We start from the raw sequence: 19,678 nt of genomic DNA on the forward strand, positions 1-19,678 counted from the left end.
GGATCACACGTGAGAAATCCTTTAGCATTCCCTACCTCCTCAGCAATATTTAGAAAGTAAGGAACAAATGATAAAGATTGGAAAAGGACTAGTAGTGAGAAAATGGAGTGGAAAACCATGAAGCAGGAAAAAGCGAGCAGGTATTTCATACTCATAGCAGCTTTCATTTAGGTGAAGCTGAAGGCATTGAAACTAAAGCCACCAAATGAAAATCTGAACTGACTTCTCACCTTAATAACTTGTTTAGAAAATGATGATTAGCGTCTAGAATGGCATGAATAACCACACTGCAACACACTTTTTATATTTCATGTTTATAAATTAGAAAATGAAATGTCTTAATCAAGTCTGAAAAGGTTCTCAAGAAATGTCTCTGCCCATTGACTTGGATAAACCTTAACTATGTAACTGTCATTTACACTGATTATTAGTCAGCTTCAGAACTGTTCACTGAACATGGCATTTTCCACAATATCCTAAGGATCAGTTCTCAAAATTTGGTTCACTACTGTACATTTGGATATAGGCACACATAGGTGCCAATTAAATTGCTTGTCAAGTCAAAATTACAATTAACCTTTCATTAAATTTATAGCAGTCTTCTACTTTGAAAGTTATCAAGTCACAGAGATCAAAGTAGACATACGGCTTCTGTGATCCAGACTGACAGAGAGCAATTTGTCACATTATCTTGAAGAATGCTCCAATGATCACCTACCTCACAATCCCCTATGGTATCTAGAAAGATCTTCCAATCCCTAGTCCCAGCCTGGGCTTCTTAAATTATGATTAAAGGGTCTAGGAAACTGCATTAAATGCTTTATAGTCATTATTTCATTGAATCATTATATCACCTATGAAATAGGAAGCACTACCCCAGTCCTCATTTTATAGATGACCCTGTTTACAAAATTATAGAGCCAGGATTCAATCCTGATTCCACAGCTGGACTTCACAATCCAACTACTAAACCACTGCATTATTCTCTTTCCTGATTAATTTGGGTATAATATAATAGGACCATCTGTTTTAACAACATAAAAATGCAATGATAGATGTGTTAGACAAGCATCACAGGGATTCTTTCCTGCCTTTTACCATTCCTTCCCACTCTTGAAATATTAAAAATAAAGCCAAGAACAAATGGTGGGTAAGATGGGGGGAATCTGTACCCAGTTCTCTCATGAATCAATCACCTAATATGTATAAACAAAAAATAAGCAATGAGAACTCATAGATCAAAGGGGGGAAATACCTGCTAAAAAATATGGCTTCTCTATAGGTTTGTTTTTTTAGTGATTCCTACTAAATACAGAAAAATGTAGAAATTACAATATTTATCTCTAAAATATCCTTAATTTCAGGTATTACAAATATTACGAAACACTGATAGGTTATCTTTCTATACTAGTTTACCTAAAGCTGGCAAAAACGATGTGTTCTATTCTGAAGAGGAGAAGCCTATGAAAATGTTTCCAAAATAATGATCATACATTAATGTGGTTAAATTGAAATGTTTGGTTTTACTTTTTTTAAAATTTTTTATGTTGTTTATTTATTTTGGGGAGAGAGAGAGATCAAGAGAACAGAGAAGAGACAGAGAGAGAGGGAGACACAGAATCCGACGACAGGTTCCAGGCTCTGAGCTGGCTGTCAGCACAGAGCCTGATGCAGGGCTTCAACTCGCAAACCATGAGATCATGACCTGAGTTGAAGTCAGACACTTAACTGACTGAGCCACCCAGGCCCCCAGCTTTACTTTACTTCTAATGAACTCCAATGCATAAAGGTCTTGCCTAGAACATATAAACACTAGTAAATAAGCAAAGTATGCCTATCAAAATATAAGGTCATGTGGGTCCATCATCAAAGATCCCTGTATCCTGTTAAATACAAAAATGATAATTCATAGTAACAGCAGATAAAGAGAAAAGAATAAGCATGGCTGAACAAATAATTCAACTATGCTATGAGTCATAATTATGTTGTATGTTTACATATTTTAAATATATATAAAAGAACAGCCAGAGTTTATTAAGTTCTTTCTGTGTTCCAAGCATTACAGTACATTACAAACATTACCACATTTTCCTCTCACAAAATTTTTCTGAAATATGTATGAATAGTCACAATTTACAGGAGAATAACTAAGAAATTCTGATAGGTTAAGTAGCTTGCCCCAAAGCATGCTGTTTTAAACTGCCATGGCTGGCATGGATTTCCAGCTTTATGGACTGAAAATTTTATACTGCAAAGTAAAAATGGCTTCAAATTATTCTAACCAATGATTGTGTCAAATTAGTTTGAAAGGAGTTGTGCCATATTTGACATAAACACCCAGGTACAAATGATATACTGGCTGAAAGTCACCTATGAACATCATTTCCATCACTTTCCTGGACTGCAATTAGATGATTAGCAAGATCCTGACATTCTCATCCCACACAGTCATCTGCCTTCAGACACCTGCAGCATACTGGCTCTAGGAGATTTCTAAGTTATATTAATTCACAGTAAGAAGCCCCAGAGCAAATATTATGATAAGCCCTTTACCTGGTACCTTGGTGCTATATTTTAATCTCTAGAAACTTTATCAACTTTACTCTGGGACAGTCTTTACTCTGGAAATGTGTTCCTTACACTCTGGTAGAATTCAAGAAGGAAAGAAAATTCAGTAATTTGATTTGAATTCTCTACTGTAACATAATTGCATAATTCCATAATTAATTGTAATTAATTATGAACTTTTATTTTTTAAACACATTTTTTAAGAAAAAATGTAGATGATCTAACTCATGTTAAAGGGATTGTTCAAAAATAAAGTCCAGATTATGCAGCTACACAATGATTGGAATTTTAAAAGAAAAAATTCAAAATGTGGTTAGTATCCTATTCTTATTTATTTTTATGGGGAAAAATCAGGTAATGAAGTGCTGTGATAATCAGTTAATCAAAGGAGAACAAGAACACATGTGACTGTCTTGAGTGACTGTTTTGAGCAGAGTGAAGGAGAAACCTATCTTAATGGTTTGAATGCATTATATACTATTCTGACCTCCTACCTGTGCAGTTTTCTAGTTTGGAGGTTATAAGTAGTATAAAATACAATCAAGTCATTAGGGTAGTCTTGCCCTTCACTGTTTGTTCAAATCAATCACTTGACAGAATCAGATTGCAGTAAATACAGACCTGTAACATCTTTCATGAATTGGTACAGAATCTGATCCTTAGCTACACATAAACTCCTTTAGATCTCATATCTAGCATGCCTTGCTGGAGTGTCCTTCTCTGACCTTCTTGACTACGTCAAATCCCAATTTCAAGAGTACATCTCTCAATTGTAAACCTACCAAAATTAAAATTAATCACTTTTTAGTGTGATTATTTAATTAGTATCCAATTCTCCCATTAAATTATAGGCTCCTTGAAAACTACCAAATGTCCTCAATTTCAGAGTACCTGCCACATAAGAAGTACTCAATGTATGCAGTTAAGTGAATGAATGAGTGAATGAGTAAAAGCAGTTACTCAAAAGAACTTGAGAAAAAGTTCAACTACACGGGTTTATTTCTTTTGTGTTTTTTACTGTTTTGTTAAGGTTTTATTTTTAAGTCATCTCTGTACCAAATGTGGAGCTTGAACTCATGACCCCAAGATCTAGAGTCTAATGTTCTACTGACTGAGCCAGCCAGGAGCCCTGTTTTTACTGTTTAATTAGCAATTCACTCACCAAATTATTTTTAAACTTATGTCATAGGCATTCTTCATACAAAGTGTATTGTGATAACATTTCAATTGAACGTGAGAATTAGTTCTTAAATTAACCTATTTTATCATTATCATACCTGCAGGATTCAAAATTAATATTTAGCAGCTTGGTTCAGTGATTTTCAAAAAATTCATCTCATCATGTAGTCTCTCAGTTGTAGAAAGTCAATATCTTATTAAATAGCTCAACAGGAAGCAACTAAATGTCCTATTACAGGTAGGAAAGGCATAAATTAAACCACCGGCAATACCTAGGTAGTTGCTTTCTTGAAAAACACAGAACTAATGGTAAAAAAAAGATATTAGCAGCTACCATCAACTAATTGTTTCCTATGTATCAGAGCCTTGGCTAACTCACAAACTTATTTATTCCTCACAAAAAAATCATTTAAAATGGATATTATCCTATTCTAATATTTTTTAAAAAAGAAATCAAAGACCAATGAGGCATAATATCTAAGTTTGAGGATTCAAATGAATAAAGGAATTAATGAATGACTGAGTGAATGAAACAGAACTTTTAACAATTTTGACCTGAATAAAGGACAACCTAAAGGAATAGCTAGAAAATGTGATTTATTCTCAGGAGCTCTGTGAACTAAATATTACTTTGATACTAATAATTAGAGCTAACATTAATTTAGTACTTACTATACTCCAATTATTTTATATACATGATCTCCTACTCAAGTTTATGAGATAAATATGGTATAAGTACTTTTACATAAACACTTATTCTCAATTTGTCAACAAAGAAAGTAAGATGCAGAGGTTGATTAACTTGCCCAATTACCATGCATCTGTTCAATGACTGAACCTAGATTCACATCCAGTTCTAAGTCTATGACTTGAGCACTTAGCCTCTGCACTACATATTCCTGTAAGAAATTCCAACTTTTGTAGTTACAATTTCTGTCTCACCATAGCCAAGCACATATAATGCTCCTGAGTCTATAGTGGTGCTTGTTGGTTTGTTTCTCTAGAGCACAAAGAGAGAACACAGTAAAAGAGGTAGGAAAGAATGCTAGACCCATTTCATCTTACCTCCTTGCTGTCCAATTAGACCAACAGAACAACAAAACAATAAAACAGTCAAAAACAGGACCATTTAGGACACGTCAAGTTCTGAACTTCTATAGTCAGAGAATGTATCTGTTGATATTTATCTTACTGAATATCTGTGAGAAACTCCTATAAAGAACACAGGACTTAACTAGAATGAGGATTTAATTGAGTAAAACATGTATTTTGCTTTAATTACTGATCTTCAAAAATTCTGAGATATAGCCTTACTTTATAATAGAATCAAACTTTTTAAGAAACATATTATTCTTTACTAAAGATTTTTTTCTTCAAAGTTTTGACTAATGCCAATCATGTGGTACTAGCAAAAAGGCACTGCAAATCTGAGTATCCACCCTAGTTCAAGCATTATGAACTGGACCATGGTAAGGCTTTTCATTTCTCTGGCCCTCAGTTCCCCCCTCAATAACATGAGGGGATAAAGCAAGTTAACATTCTCTGTAAGAATGTTTCTGAAACATCTATAATTATTCAATGCTCTTCTGCAAAACTGAGAGTAGAAGGTTAAACAAGTGTAAAAGGAATAAAGAAACTGAATTTTTATACACTATTTTTATACACTATTTTTTCTTGAGGTATTTATTCCAAACAAAAAAAAGTTACTTCAACCAAATAAACTCCAAAGACTACGTACCCTCATTTTCCCTGTGCTTTATTTATTTTTCTAGTTTTCTAGGCCTCAGGCATAATGCCTGGTACATAATTAGAATTCAGTAAATATTTGTTTGATGAGTTTGTGAATGAATGACAGGGGTTTTTTGTTGTTGTTATTTTTATTTTTATCTGCTTGGTCTTCTGTTGTATTGCATATGCAATGCAGTTCCATGAATGCTAAACACTATCTGCTGTTTCTTACAGTGCATGGAATTGTACATTTAAGCTCTACAGGAAGACAGCTGTTTTGTTGGCTGCTGTATTCTCATGCCTAGATCAGTTTCTGGCATATACTAGACACTCAATATATATTTGTTGAATAAAAATTGAATGATACATATAATTCTAATGCTCTTTTCATTCTAACACAAAGTAACAAAAATCCATTGTTCGTTTTTATTCTCCAAGAATATATAAAGTTATGACTTAATTACAAATTTAGATTTAAAGAATGTGAAAATACAGGGGACTCTATACGTGTATATATGTTTAAGGGCCTTGAATGTGTCAGGCACTGTGATTAATGCAGAGAGGGATTCTACTCCCACAGTCCTGCTAATGTACCTCTAGCCTACCATTCGTCACAATGTATTATAATGAGTTTCGTCGATCCCCATTCACATCATGCTCTTTCATCCCATATGCCTTGTCACATGAAATTCCATCTGTCTTTCAGATCCATTATTTCACTGCCCACCTTCATGTAGAACAAAGTACTGCCCAACTGAAATATTCCTTCCTCATACTCCTTCTTCACTGGCCACACAGAACCTCCTTTCCAAATCCCCTGGGCAACTGTCACATGGTCCTAAATCTATGTCCATGTCTGTTTTCTATCAGCTCTCTGTTTTTTAAGAGACTTTCCTTGTTCATTTTTTGTATCTCGAGTGACTAACACATTTCTTGGCACAGATGAAGTCCCAAATTGCTAGAAACTGGAGTAACAACAATTAATTGAGCAACATATTTTCTCATAAACTGAGATTTTAAACAGTACCATACAGCACACATTTGTTATTAATCTTGTTTATAAAGAAGGAAACCAAGAAATTCTAGGAGCAGAAAGTGATAAGCAATGATCTGACATGCAATCTAATACAAAGTAAGGATTGAGTAGATTTGTTAGATATTTGTCTCTGGTATAATTACTTGATGTGACCAGATTATAAATTCACTGAAGCAAAAACAATGCCAACATTTTCTATTACAGTATTACAGTACACACACACACACACACACACACACACACACACACCTCAGGGGTCATGTACTGCCTGATGCTTATTTTTCAGTAATTAGTATCTTGAAATCATTTTCCACAAGAAGTATCAGCTGATAGTAATTTCTACATATCGTTATTTTTTTCCTCTCAGATAAAACGAAAGATACATGATCCATCCCACTTATGGTACTCATGAAAAAATAGTAAAAATTTCAGCTTTTCTATTTGTCCAGACTTCCCACTGATAGCTACGATATTGGTTAAAATTTAGATTCTTCCTGAGCACTGAAGATTACAATTCCAAATCTGACACCTCTTGGGAAATTACCAAAGGATTATTGTAAGGGCAAAGTACAGGCTACAAATGAGTGCTCTGTTTTGACAGCTGACAGAGTTCTTCATTTTCTTTATGTTTCTCGGTTATGCCAATGGAGCCCTATGGAAACACTTACTGTTTAGATGTAGAAACATTATTTCTAAAGGAAATATTATAAGTAGTGGGAAGGGGAAGAATTCCATACAAATAGTGTTATTGTTAAAGTGGCTGTTTTTGCTAAACATATACAAGGGTAGATAAGGATTCCACTTTATTTAAACATAAGGGCTAGATGAGAGTGAAATAGCTCTTTGCCAGCACCAGTTACCAAAATGCTATAAGGGCCATGTAAGGTACTGCAAATCTAGACCTACAAATCTGGGCCACCTGAGAAATGAAGCCTCCTCTGCAGGGCACAAAGTGCATAGTCTTCTGTGCTCTCAATCACCAGGTAATTTACAGACATCGTCTACCTTGGTCACAGAACAACCCAAGCACATGCTGATTTCTCCAAATCACAGGAGAGTATGCGTAGCAACTAAGTAATTTGGACTCTCAATTCTACATCTGCCCCATTCACCTTGCCCTGGGTATAAGTAACCACTTAGGTTCTAACCTGAATTTCCACAGGTCCCTGAACTTCTACAAGGCTCCAGACACAAGACAAGTAAACAAAAGGCACATGATATTTTTGTTTTGGATTCTATTTTCCATTATTAAAAGGTACAGTCAATATTTTCTTGAGTAATAAGTGGTTTAATTTGCAGTCTCCTACCCTCCATTTAAAAAACTGCAAAAAAGTACAAAAGTGCTAATAATTATATATGGTCCCAAATAGATTCCCTAGTTATTTATGTGGTGGCTCTCCCTGAGTTGTGTCCTACATAAAAAAGCAGTAAACATAAGTAAATGTTTCCCTGAGTTCTATGAGCCTTTCCAGAAAATTATCAAACCTCAGGAGAGAATGATGGGAATCTCCAACTGAGAGCTCGCTAGTTGTTAAGTACAGGTGACACTTTGCACTTGTGATTGGCATCTGAAGGGGGGGCAGTCTTGTGGGACTGAGCTCTTAAACTATGGGTTCTGATGCTACTTCAAGTAATGTTAGAATTCAGCTAAATTTGTAGGACACCCTGTAGATATATGCTAAAATATGGAGAATTCTTTGATGTGGGAAAATTCTCCAAACATTTTGTGTTAAAAGTCTGAAAGCTTCACCTTTCAAAAAATAACACACCAGATTCTGACAGCTTACTATGAAAAAGTAACATTTTCTCCCACTAATTTTTATAGTAATTTTAAGTTCAAAGATAGTATTTTAAATACTATATAAAATATATAATTAAAATATATTTACCTATTTCATTTTATCCTTTTTGATGTGTCTACTAGACATTTTAAAATAACATGGGTAGCTCACATTATATTTCTATTTGATGGCACTGTTCTAGACCATTACCTTTTACATTATTTTAGGGATATCTCTTTTACAGATTCCAAGTACACATAGTAATTTATTATATAAAATTCATATTTTTCATTAGTCAACTAAAAACATTATCCTTTGTCATTCAAGAGTCTGTTTACATAAGCTAAATACCAGATCTATCAGCATATGCCAAATGAGTTTCAGAAATGTTTACAGCTTCATTATCACTCTGTCATTCATAACAAGTGCTTCTCTTTGTTTCTTATTCATTAATTTCACTATTCTAAAATGTGATTCCCTAAACTGCACAGTCATCCAAAACCCATTCTACTCTTTGATAAATGCGTGCAAGGCAAGGGGCTAAAGTAAAAAAGAGGGTATTGAATTTTCATTGTCACAGGGGAATAACTGAAGATAATTCCAATAAGAATAGATTTTTGACTAAACTATGGCAATAACTAATAGCATTTCTCAGAAGGAAAAAGAATCATATTTATATATAAGTTAAAGTTCAAGCATATTCTGCATGAAAGTTGAAAATTAATTTGAAGGTCTCATTAATACTAGAAGGGAGAAGGAAAGGGAAAGGGAAAGGAAAGAGGAAGAAAAGAAAAGAAAAGAAAAGAAAAGAAAAGAAAAGAAAAGAAAAGAAAAGAAAAGAAAAGAAAAGAAAAGAAAAGAAAAGAGAAAAGGCCTAAAACACAATGGGTTAGTCTTAACTCAAAGTCATTGTACCTGATAGATACCATGGTATTTAACATGTCCTCACTGAACAAATATTTTGAAAGAAGTAACTAATTCATAGGGGCAGGCAATAAACATTCACCAAAAAAACTGTACAATTGAGACTTCTGCAATAAATAGATTTATGAGAGCTGTGTGCTAAGGACTGATAAATAATATTTGTAATACTACAAACAAAGGTCTGAAATGCCTGTATAGAAATCAGGGGATTCCATTTACTCCTCCACATCCAGAAGTGGTTTCCAGACACAGCTAGTTCTAAGTAATATTTATTAATTAGAACAAGAGTACTCAGCCATTCCATAGAAAAGTAGTCACTTTTCAACTGTCAATAGCACCTAAGACTACTGAGAACTTGTGCAGAAGAAAGACATGTTGAGGTGATATCAAAGAGCAGATACTTTGAAGTGGCTGGCAGTAATTAGTCCTTAGACATGGAATGATGCTGGGTTTTATCAGTCACCAATCAGTCATGGCAATTCCTAGGCCAACAGCTCTCTTCAAAAGCCAAATGATGTTGACAACAGGGTGAGGTTGGCTTTTTATTTGTGTGATAAATATTTTAAAATAAGAAAAACAGTATGGGAATGTTTAAAAAAAAAATGGAAGGAGTTGGAAGGTAAGAGTTTGCTCTGCCATAGAATGACATTGGGCTGACCTCTTCTCTAAACCTATTCAAAGACAGAACTAGATGGTATTTACATTCTTTGAAACCTCCATTTCCTAAATAGAGGTTTGTGAACCTTCAGGAGATTATGACATCCCATAGATTTCTTTCCATGATAACACTTAATAAAATAAATTTTCATTATGATTTTTAATTCAAAAGTAACATTTTATTTTCCCCTTTAGATATAACATTCCAAGTGCATCTCAGGTGATTATGTGTAGAAAATCAATGGAAACTGGGATAAGTATATTCATGTCTTTTTCCTTCACCTGAATATTCCTAGAAGCCTTGAGGGTTTTAATGATTATAGTAATTTTTAACCGTTTATATTATTCATAAACATTAAAAGCTAATTTAACTTCCAAAATTTATCCCACAAGTGACTATTATTTATAGGCAGGAAACATAAGAAAAGCTGTCATAGAATTTTGATAAGTTAATGAAGTATAATATAGTAATTCTACAAGTTCCCAGGACAGCACCATTCCAAGGTTTCTCTAGCGCATCAAATACCAATGTCTAAATATATATATTTAGTAAGAATTATATGTTTCTTTTTTCATTTCTCATGTCAAAATCTACACATGTTCTACATGTATTATTTTTTCAGAGAAATTTTATAAACAACATTATGAAGCCATTTTCCCTATTTCACTGTTTATAAGCAAACCAGGACACATTAAAAAATAAACAGTATATTTTTTAGCAGAAAATGAAAAAATAAAGTACTTTTGATCTATTATGGTATTATAAAATCTACTAAAATGTTACCTATATTTTATTTAAAAATTTTTTTAACATTTATTCATTTTTGAGAGACAAAGAGAGACACAGTACAAGCAGGAGAGGAACAGAGAGACAGGGAGACACATAATCTGAGGCAGGCTCCAGGTTCTGAGCTGTCAGCACAGAGCCTGATGTGGGGCTTGAATCCATGAACCATGAGATCATGAGGTGAGGTGAAGTCGAATGCTTAACAGATTGAGCCACCCAGGTACCCCTAGATTTTAATATATCTTAGCTCCTAAACCAAAATCCATATGCTATGTTTGAGTTTTTCCTTAACAAATCATGCCCTTTCTCATTCAAGTTATTTAAAGTAAGTTAAAAATGGTGCCAGTAGGAAAAATGTGCATTTTCTATAGAAGTACTAACTAAAATTTTATTAAAAGAAATTTTATAAGCTTTATTATGCCAAGTTAAATATTTTAAATAATTTTAAAAATATTTTAAAATAGTTTATAAGAATCCCCTAATTGTTCTTGTTTAAAAACTGTACCAACAAATGCATTTTCCCTGGAGATTATGGTTCAATGGCATGGGACTCAAATTTCTATTTTTCACAAGAATACTATGACAGCTAATCTGACTGAGGAGGAATATAGCCTATAAATACAGATCAGGGCAACACTTTCACTTAAAGCATGAGAATTATAATCCTAATGTACCAGAATGATTATGATGACTCCACTTAAACCTATCCAAACTGCCAAGAAGGAAGTACTATCTGAATAAAATAGATTTGTTTTATTTATATTTGAATTCTAGACCTAATGCAATGCTAGGACATCAGAGATGAGTTATCATTGTTCAATGAATGAGTGAAAAGCAATCTAAGTTCTATCTATCTATTTAGATGTAGGGTATGAAATCCCATAGTACAGAAGGCCAGTTGGATATTGATGAGTTATTTTTCAAACATTTACCCATTCATTCATTCAACCAAAACACAGTGATTGAGCACCTAACTGCATGGGGGTGGGGAGATGAGATATAGCAATGATCAAGATTAACATTGTCCCTGGATCCTCATCAAGGAAAATGACATCAAAATTCCCTTACACTATTAATTATTTAACAAAATTATGAAAAATAGTAGGAAGAAGAATTACAGGATACTAAAAAGGCATATAACAGGGTAATGATCTGCTCTTGGGAAACCTGCAGTAGTGAAACCTGAGCTGAGCTCAAAACAATGAGGACACATAAACTCAATGAGGCTGTGGGGAGGTTGAGGAATGCACAGCCTCTTGGCAGATAGATGCAAGAGCATGTGGGATTCCTGAAGCACAAACACACAAAAACCCAGAGTAAATTTAAAAGGCCACTGTGGACAGAATGTGAGAAAACAGGGAGAAAGTGGCACTACTAGCTAGTGAAATAGCCAAAACTACATCATGCAGGGACTTACCCATTATATTGCTGAAAAGGCACTTTTTGTTACATGCCTTTGATAATTTTTCAGCAGGATCATACCCATTAAAAACAATGTGTGTGAGTTCTCTGTTTCAAAGAGATTATAGGGGGACATGAGCAGTGAAATACCAGTTAAGAAGTATTGGTCTGCAGTAGTCTGGGCAGAAGACAATGTTGTGTTATAACATGACCATGGCAATGGGGATGGAAAGTGAAAATGACAAGGCTCAAGTTCATAAATAGGATTATTTCCCCTGAGCTTTCACCATTCTTATTAGTAGGTGATAGTCATATTATTTCTTTCTTGTAATACTCTCTTTATGGCTAAAGGATGTCATAACTTTGGCAAGGTCATTTAATTTCTTAGGGACAAGAAACACACACATTTTTTGGGATGAGAATGTTGACACTTAGAAAGAAGTAATAGAGTCTTTATATCACCTTTTGTGCAATTAATCAAAAGCACCAGTAGGTCCGACAGCAACAAAGCAGCAAAGAAACTACAACCTGTATTTCTAAAAATATATGAAGACTAGTTGGAGACCTAAGTGAAAATTCAATATAGAATAAGTTTATTAAAAGGGATTCATAATTGGAATCACAGACATGCAAATTTAATTCCCACATTCAGAGAACTATTCAACAAAATTATCAGGAGAATTAGCCTGAACCTGCCTTGTGAGAATGGGATAAAGGTATACTTTGAGATAACAGGCCATATGTAAAGACCAGTAGCTTACTACATATACTATGGGCCAATCCCTTGCTTTTAAAAAGAATTTTTTTATTAAATCACCTTCACGAGTGTTTTATAATAGTCTTTAAATTATTAGTGATTTTTTTAGAGATTATCACAGAGTGAAATATTCTTATTAGTTAATAATATCTATAGCTTCAAAAGAAATAAAATGTGTAACGTTCTGGTTTTCTCCAGTAACAGAAACAATGGGGATTGGCATATAAAGGAAAAGATAGTAGTAAATTTTTTTAACTTGTCAAAGACTTTTATTCCTTCACAAAGAATATACTCATCAGAATAATGAGTTCAGAGTTTCATTAAATTCTAAGTCCTCAAATGTGGAAACTGTTTTATCTTTCTTTTCACGTCAACCTAAGCTAGCACATATCCTGTTTCAAGTTCAGTTCTTTATCTTAAACCAAAGGAAGGAGTGTGTGTGTGTGTGTGTGTGTGTGTGTGTGTGTAAAACACCATATGTGATGTCTGTATGTATATACAGTAATTCCATGAGACTATGCTAGTGTCTGGGGATTTGGTGACTGCAAGACTACTTTTTTAGTATTTGGTATCATGTGCCATTCTTACATAGTGAAATAAATAATGCTGTTTCTGTTGGTATTATAATACTGTTTTCCTATATTAAAATATACCAAATAAGAAACATTATATCTACAAACACTGACATTTGCATGCTACGTTAAAATTTTGAATCTAACAAAGTATGTTTAGAAAGCATCCTCTCCACTTCTATAATCTTCAAAAAGAGGGACACATGCCAACTCAAAAAGCAATACTTTTGCACTAAGAATAATTTCTCATTTGATTTAAGAACTCGCCATAGGAGGAACCTTGGTGGTTCAGTCAGTTAAGCATCCAACTTGGTCTCAGGTCATGACGTCACATTCCGTGAGTTCAAGCCCTGTATTGGGCCCTGTGCTGGCAGCTTGGAGCCTGGAGCCTGCTTCAGATTCTTTCTTTCTCTCTCTCTCTCTCTCTCTCTCTCCCCCCCCTCTTTCTCTCTCTCTATCTCCCTCTCTTTCCCCCCATCCCCTCCCCTGCTCACACTTTGTCTCTGTCTCTCAAAAATGAGTAAATATTAAAAATTTTAAAAAAAAGAACCTGCTGAATATGAAAATGATAATAAGCTAAAATAAAATGTGACAGAATCTCCAAATATACTTGAGGAAACAAAAGAATATTAAAGTGATCAGAAATGCATTTTTTAATAAAATACAACATTGGTATAACTTCAGCTTATCATAATGGATACTATAGTTCTACCTATAGCACCCACCTCCTTCCCGCCAAAATGATTCTAAGTATCACCTCAAACAAAGTGTTGGGATTATTTTTTAAACAATTACAGAAGAAGAAAATATTCACAGTTAGCTTGTGATCATCTTTTTACCACCCTCTGAACCTGTGTAGAGTTATATAGTGCCTTTATAGCACCTGGGAAATGTTACACAAAAATGTACTTGATTCCACAATGACATCAGTCATGAGATACTTTTATTAACTTTGGATTTTTGAAAAAAAAGTTAAATAATACTTATTACAGGTGCACCTGGGTTACTCAGTCAGTTGAGCATGGACTTTGGCTCAAGTCATGACTTGAGCCAATCTCATGGTTTGCTACGGTCAGCACAGAGCCCACTTCAGATCCTTGCCCCCCACCTCTGCCCCTCCCCTTCTTGTGTTCTCACTCAAAAATAAACAAATAAAAAAACATTTAAAAATCTTTATTATGAGTTTTCCATGGTCAAAATTTCATTTTAATAGTTTTAACTTATTAATGAGTAATAACTTATTTTACCTGCTACTGATCTACAATAATGATGTGTATTCCACATTTATCTTTCATAATTATATATTTTATTTAATATTTGGTAATAGATTTGTAATCTTTCTGTTTTAAATACATGTCCATTTATTTTATTTTTTTACTTTGTATATTCAAGACACTTTTAATGAAACTACATCACTAATATGTGGAATAAATATAAAATGATTAATATTGTCTTTCTTCCTGGTATTAAAATCATTAGTGGGGAAGTTAGTAATTGAGACATAGTTTCTTGTCCTCAAAGATCTTAAAGTCTGCCTGTCTTAGTCAATGTCCAGATGTATAGGGATAGGGGATACCACATATAGATCCACATATGTCAATTTTTAAATCACCAAATGGCCACAATAGAGACAATGCATATCAACAGTAAATTGTAATAGAGGCAGAGGAAGGAAAATGATGAAACAAGAATTGAATTCTGATCCCAGCTCTGAGTTTTAAAAGCTGGATCTCATAGGTAAGTTATATAACCTCTATGATCATTGTTTCTCCAATTTTAAATCTGGGCAAGAGCATTTACTCTCCCAGTTACCAATATTAAACTAGCTTGTGTGGGTAAGGTGCTTAATATCACAACCGCAATTACTGCTCAATGAGAATGAGGACTGCTTTGCAACTGTAACACTAACTGGTGGACACAAAGGAAGAGCTAGAAGCATTACTTAAAATATGGCATCTGAAATAAACACAGTTGGGTGAATAAAAGCAAAGACGTGAAATGGACACAGTAAATAATGGTTTCTTTCTTGGGGGAGAAGAAATACTAAGTGAGAATCTTCTGACTTCAAAAAATTTTTTAAGTAAATCTCAAGCAGGCTCTACATTGCCAGCACAGAGCCCAATGTGGGGCTTGAACTCACGAAGTGCGAAATCATAACCTGACCCGAAGTCAAGAGTCATCTACGCTTAACCAACTGAGCCACTCAGGTGCCCTGTGACGTCAATGTTTTTATCAGACTTTTAAACTTATTCTGCAAATATGTTCTTTATTTGAAAACTCATTCAGCCTATTTTTTTCTGTCATAATATTGTGGATTAGTACTTTACATCTTTAAAATTCTGCTAAGTAAATCCATATCACTTACAGACCTGTTTTTAAAAGCTAATAATCTATGAAGGTCAAATTTCTATATAAAAATACTAAAAGCACTTTTTCTTAAGAGATCATTTCAAGTTTATGTAAGTAATACTAAAAAGTTTATAAAATATTGGTGTCAGAGGGGATGCCTTATTTTACATTTACATTTTACTTATTTTATAGAAAATTGGGGCCCCAGGAAGTACCATGAATTCTCTTTAGGTACATAAGCAGCAACAGAGCTAAGAACAGGGATCAGATCTTTTGAATCCTATAACCACTCTATTAATTTGTATTTTTTTAATAAACTAAAAAATTCAGGCTGAACAGGAACTTAATTAATAAAATGATCATTTTATTTATTCCACAAATATTTGAGCACCAAGAGGATGGAGTAAGAGGCACTGGAGTAGCCTTGGCATTACAAAATCAAAATAAGACAAATGGCAAATAACATGTTAGAAAAATCTTTATTTACATTAGCAATCAATGAGACATAATTTAAATTAATGTGATGTCATTTTACGGTAATCAAGAGTTAACTAAGCAAAGTAAGTTCAACGCCTCTGTAGAACTGTTTAGAGGTGTCTCTGTATTCTCATGTCACAAAGAAATGTGAGTTTTTTCTATATATTTACAGTAAATAATTATTGCGCTTCCAGCAAACTCTCTAAAAAATTCAATCATTAAAAAATAAAGTAGCAAGCCAAGGGTAATTTTATAAGGAACACCCTAAGATGGCCCTCAAGTTTCTTATCCTTCTGTGTATAGGGTCCATCTAACCTCCTCCCCTTGGGTATGCATGAGGCCAGCAAACAGGATAGAAGATCACTTTCATGATTAGATTACTAATCAACTGATTTTGAGTCGATCAAAAGGGAGATTATCCCTTTAAAAGCAAGCCTAATCAAATGAGTTGATCCTTTAATACAAGGAATAGTGTTAAAGACACATTCTCCCACTGTCCTGGAAGTAAGCCAGCAGCCAAGTTGTGAACTATCTATGGAGGGTGCCACGTGGCTGGGACCCCAGGGCAGTCTCTAATACTGACAGCAACTCCTTCTGCCACACTTCAACCTTAGAGAGCCAGCACAAAAGTGAAGATCTTAGTCCTATGACTGTAAAGAAATGAATTCTGCCAATGATATGAAAGAGCCTGGAAGGAAGGAGTTCTTTTCCTAATCACGACCACCACCTGAGAGTGCAAATAAACAGGCATCTTGATTTCACCCTCTGTAAGACCCTGAACAGAGCACTCCGTTAAAACATGCCAGATCCACTGAAAATGTGAGATATTTAATGTGTGTTTCTAAGCAGATAACTAGGGTTACTTTTTATGTAGCAACAGAAAAGTAACAGAGGCAAAGAATAAGTCTTTGTAGTGTACATATTCTCCAACATATGAAACACAGTGATACGTATTTAGGTACTTAATGTATTCTTGATTAGATGATCTTAATTGGCAATGGTATGTTTTGTTCAGCATGCTGTCAGTAAGCTGCCAAAAAATAAGCTTGTTATCACTTATGTTTGGGTAGAGCCTTACAGTTTTTAATCTTGTGAGATATATATGGCCTGGACTACTTATCCCCATTTCAGATAAGGAAACAGAATCTGTAAGAGTCATGTTGGCAACTCATTTTCTTTCTACGCACTACTGTCTGCTCTCAACAATTCCTTTAGGTATTCCCTAAACACTCAAGGCCAATGGAAGCACAGTGAAATTTCTTACAAACATGGGGTACCTTATTAAAACAAGAATGAGGGTTGTTGCCCTGTTTATCTTGTTGCACACTCGATTTCTGCTGTGAACACATTGTCAAACGCCTCTCACATGCAAAAAATGTTAGCTGACTGAATGCAGGCAAAGCTCACTATATTTCTTATATTTATCATATTTCTTATATTCTAAGCAAAATATTATTTATAATAATTCTAAGTACAGTGGAGTTCCTGTGACATCTTATATTCTTTATACATTTTGACTTTAATCCTCACAATACCCAGGCAAGGACATTTTAGTTCTGTACTGAAAATGAGGAAACTGAGTTTTAGAAAGATTAAGTGATTTGATGACAGATTTGATGAAGGTCACACAGCTATTAAATGACAATGCTGACACAAATTCAGGTGTGTTTGCTCTAAAGCTGGTATTATTTCCATGATTTCACTTTACTGTGCTAAGAGGAATTTCAGTCCGGAAAAGTGGCTGAGAATACCAATAAACACCAGGGAGCCTCACACCAGATAGTCCTTTGTTCTTATGGGTATACTTCAAGATATAACCCCCTGAATGTATCCATACCACATACATTACTTGATAGTATAAAATGCTCTTATATGTAGTACTATCTTGATCACTTAATTACTTAATGCATTCATGCAGTATCACTGAAATAAAGTTATACCCTGTTCTAAGGGAATTTATGTTTACTGTTAAAATTCACAAAACTCTCAAATCCTATTTACAAATTCACATAGATTGTAATACACTTAATAGCACTTTTGTAATAAATCATTTCTTCTATAGTGCATATAAATGAAAAATAATATTTTGTATTCTGAATTTCCCCGTTCTATATAATGAACTGTATAAACTTCAGAAAACTCTAATTAAGCAATTTGCTTCAGGGTTTTAGTCAACCCTTGAAATAAGTCATCCCGGGAAGCATCTCGTTTAAAAGAGATTCTGTTTCCTCCAGAATACAAAAGGTGATCAAAGTTTCTAAGGCACATAAGGCCTCAAATAATTGTTTTTTAAAATATTTTTAAATAAAATCAATTCAGCTTTTACTTCATATTAAGAAAAATGTTCACTTTCAAACTGAGTAAGAATTTGAGGAACACAGTTATTCGAGGATGACTGCACCTTTATTTTGTTTCTTAGATGATCTTTATTTGCCAACAGTCACTCCGAAGCACCCAGCCTGGTAGTACATTACAACATAAATCTAAATCATTGCAATGTTTTCTCTCAATGTTGCATCAAACCCACTGTGACTCTTCAAATAACTCAAATAACCTTTAGCTCTCTTTTTCACCCTTTTCCTTATGTCCTGCTCCTCCAGCCACCTGAAAATTTAAAAAAATAAAATACTGTAGGAGTATTCTATGATTGAAAAGATAAATTCAATCCTCTTAAAAAGAAAAACAGTCCTGGGCAACTGCAAGCAAAATCACTGAAGTGTCTGTGTAGAACACAGAGCACCTGAGAACTATACAGGCTCAGGGACGGCACCACAAAACTAAATGTTTGTCTGTTTCCACATCATTAAACAAGGAATTCTTACTCCTATTCTAATAGTGTTTGCTGCAACAGCCACGCAGCCGCCAGCCATTCATTTATCAACTGCATTATTTCATTGCTTAATTGGGAGAAAACACACCTGCAAAGATGATCTTCCCATAACATAAATAAGAGATGCTTCTTAGACTGGAAGAAAATGCTGAATCAAGCAATTAGTAATTGGAAGATTAGGCAAGTAGAATGTAAAAACTTTCCATTTGTTTGGTTATAAAAGTAAGTATGTTCCAAGGGATTAAAATAAATCAGGGTGGGCTTAAAAAATATAGCTGGGGATTCAAAAAGTATCAGTCACTGGGCCTAAGGAAAATATACCAAACTGCCTTCGAAGGCTGTATAATTACAAGGATTCAATAAATTCTCAATACTAACAGCAAGGAGCAAAGATGCTACCAATTAAAAGCATCTTTCTGTTTGGCCACAAGTGCATTGCATTATAGATTAGCAGCTATGCTAATTATATAGTACTTAGGCAAATATTAAAATAAGACTGCATTCTCTAGATAGATATCAGCTGACAAGAGAAAGGAGCTTTAAGAGGTATGCACAAAGGCAAAGGGAAATCATTCTGGAATTAATGAACACATGGATAACGAAGAGTTAATTACATGAGTTTGGCTACAGAA

The sequence above is a fragment of the Crocuta crocuta genome, unplaced genomic scaffold, assembly GCF_008692635.1.
Source record: "Crocuta crocuta isolate KB4526 unplaced genomic scaffold, BGI_CrCroc_1.0 scaffold529, whole genome shotgun sequence".
NCBI lineage: Eukaryota > Metazoa > Chordata > Mammalia > Carnivora > Hyaenidae > Crocuta > Crocuta crocuta.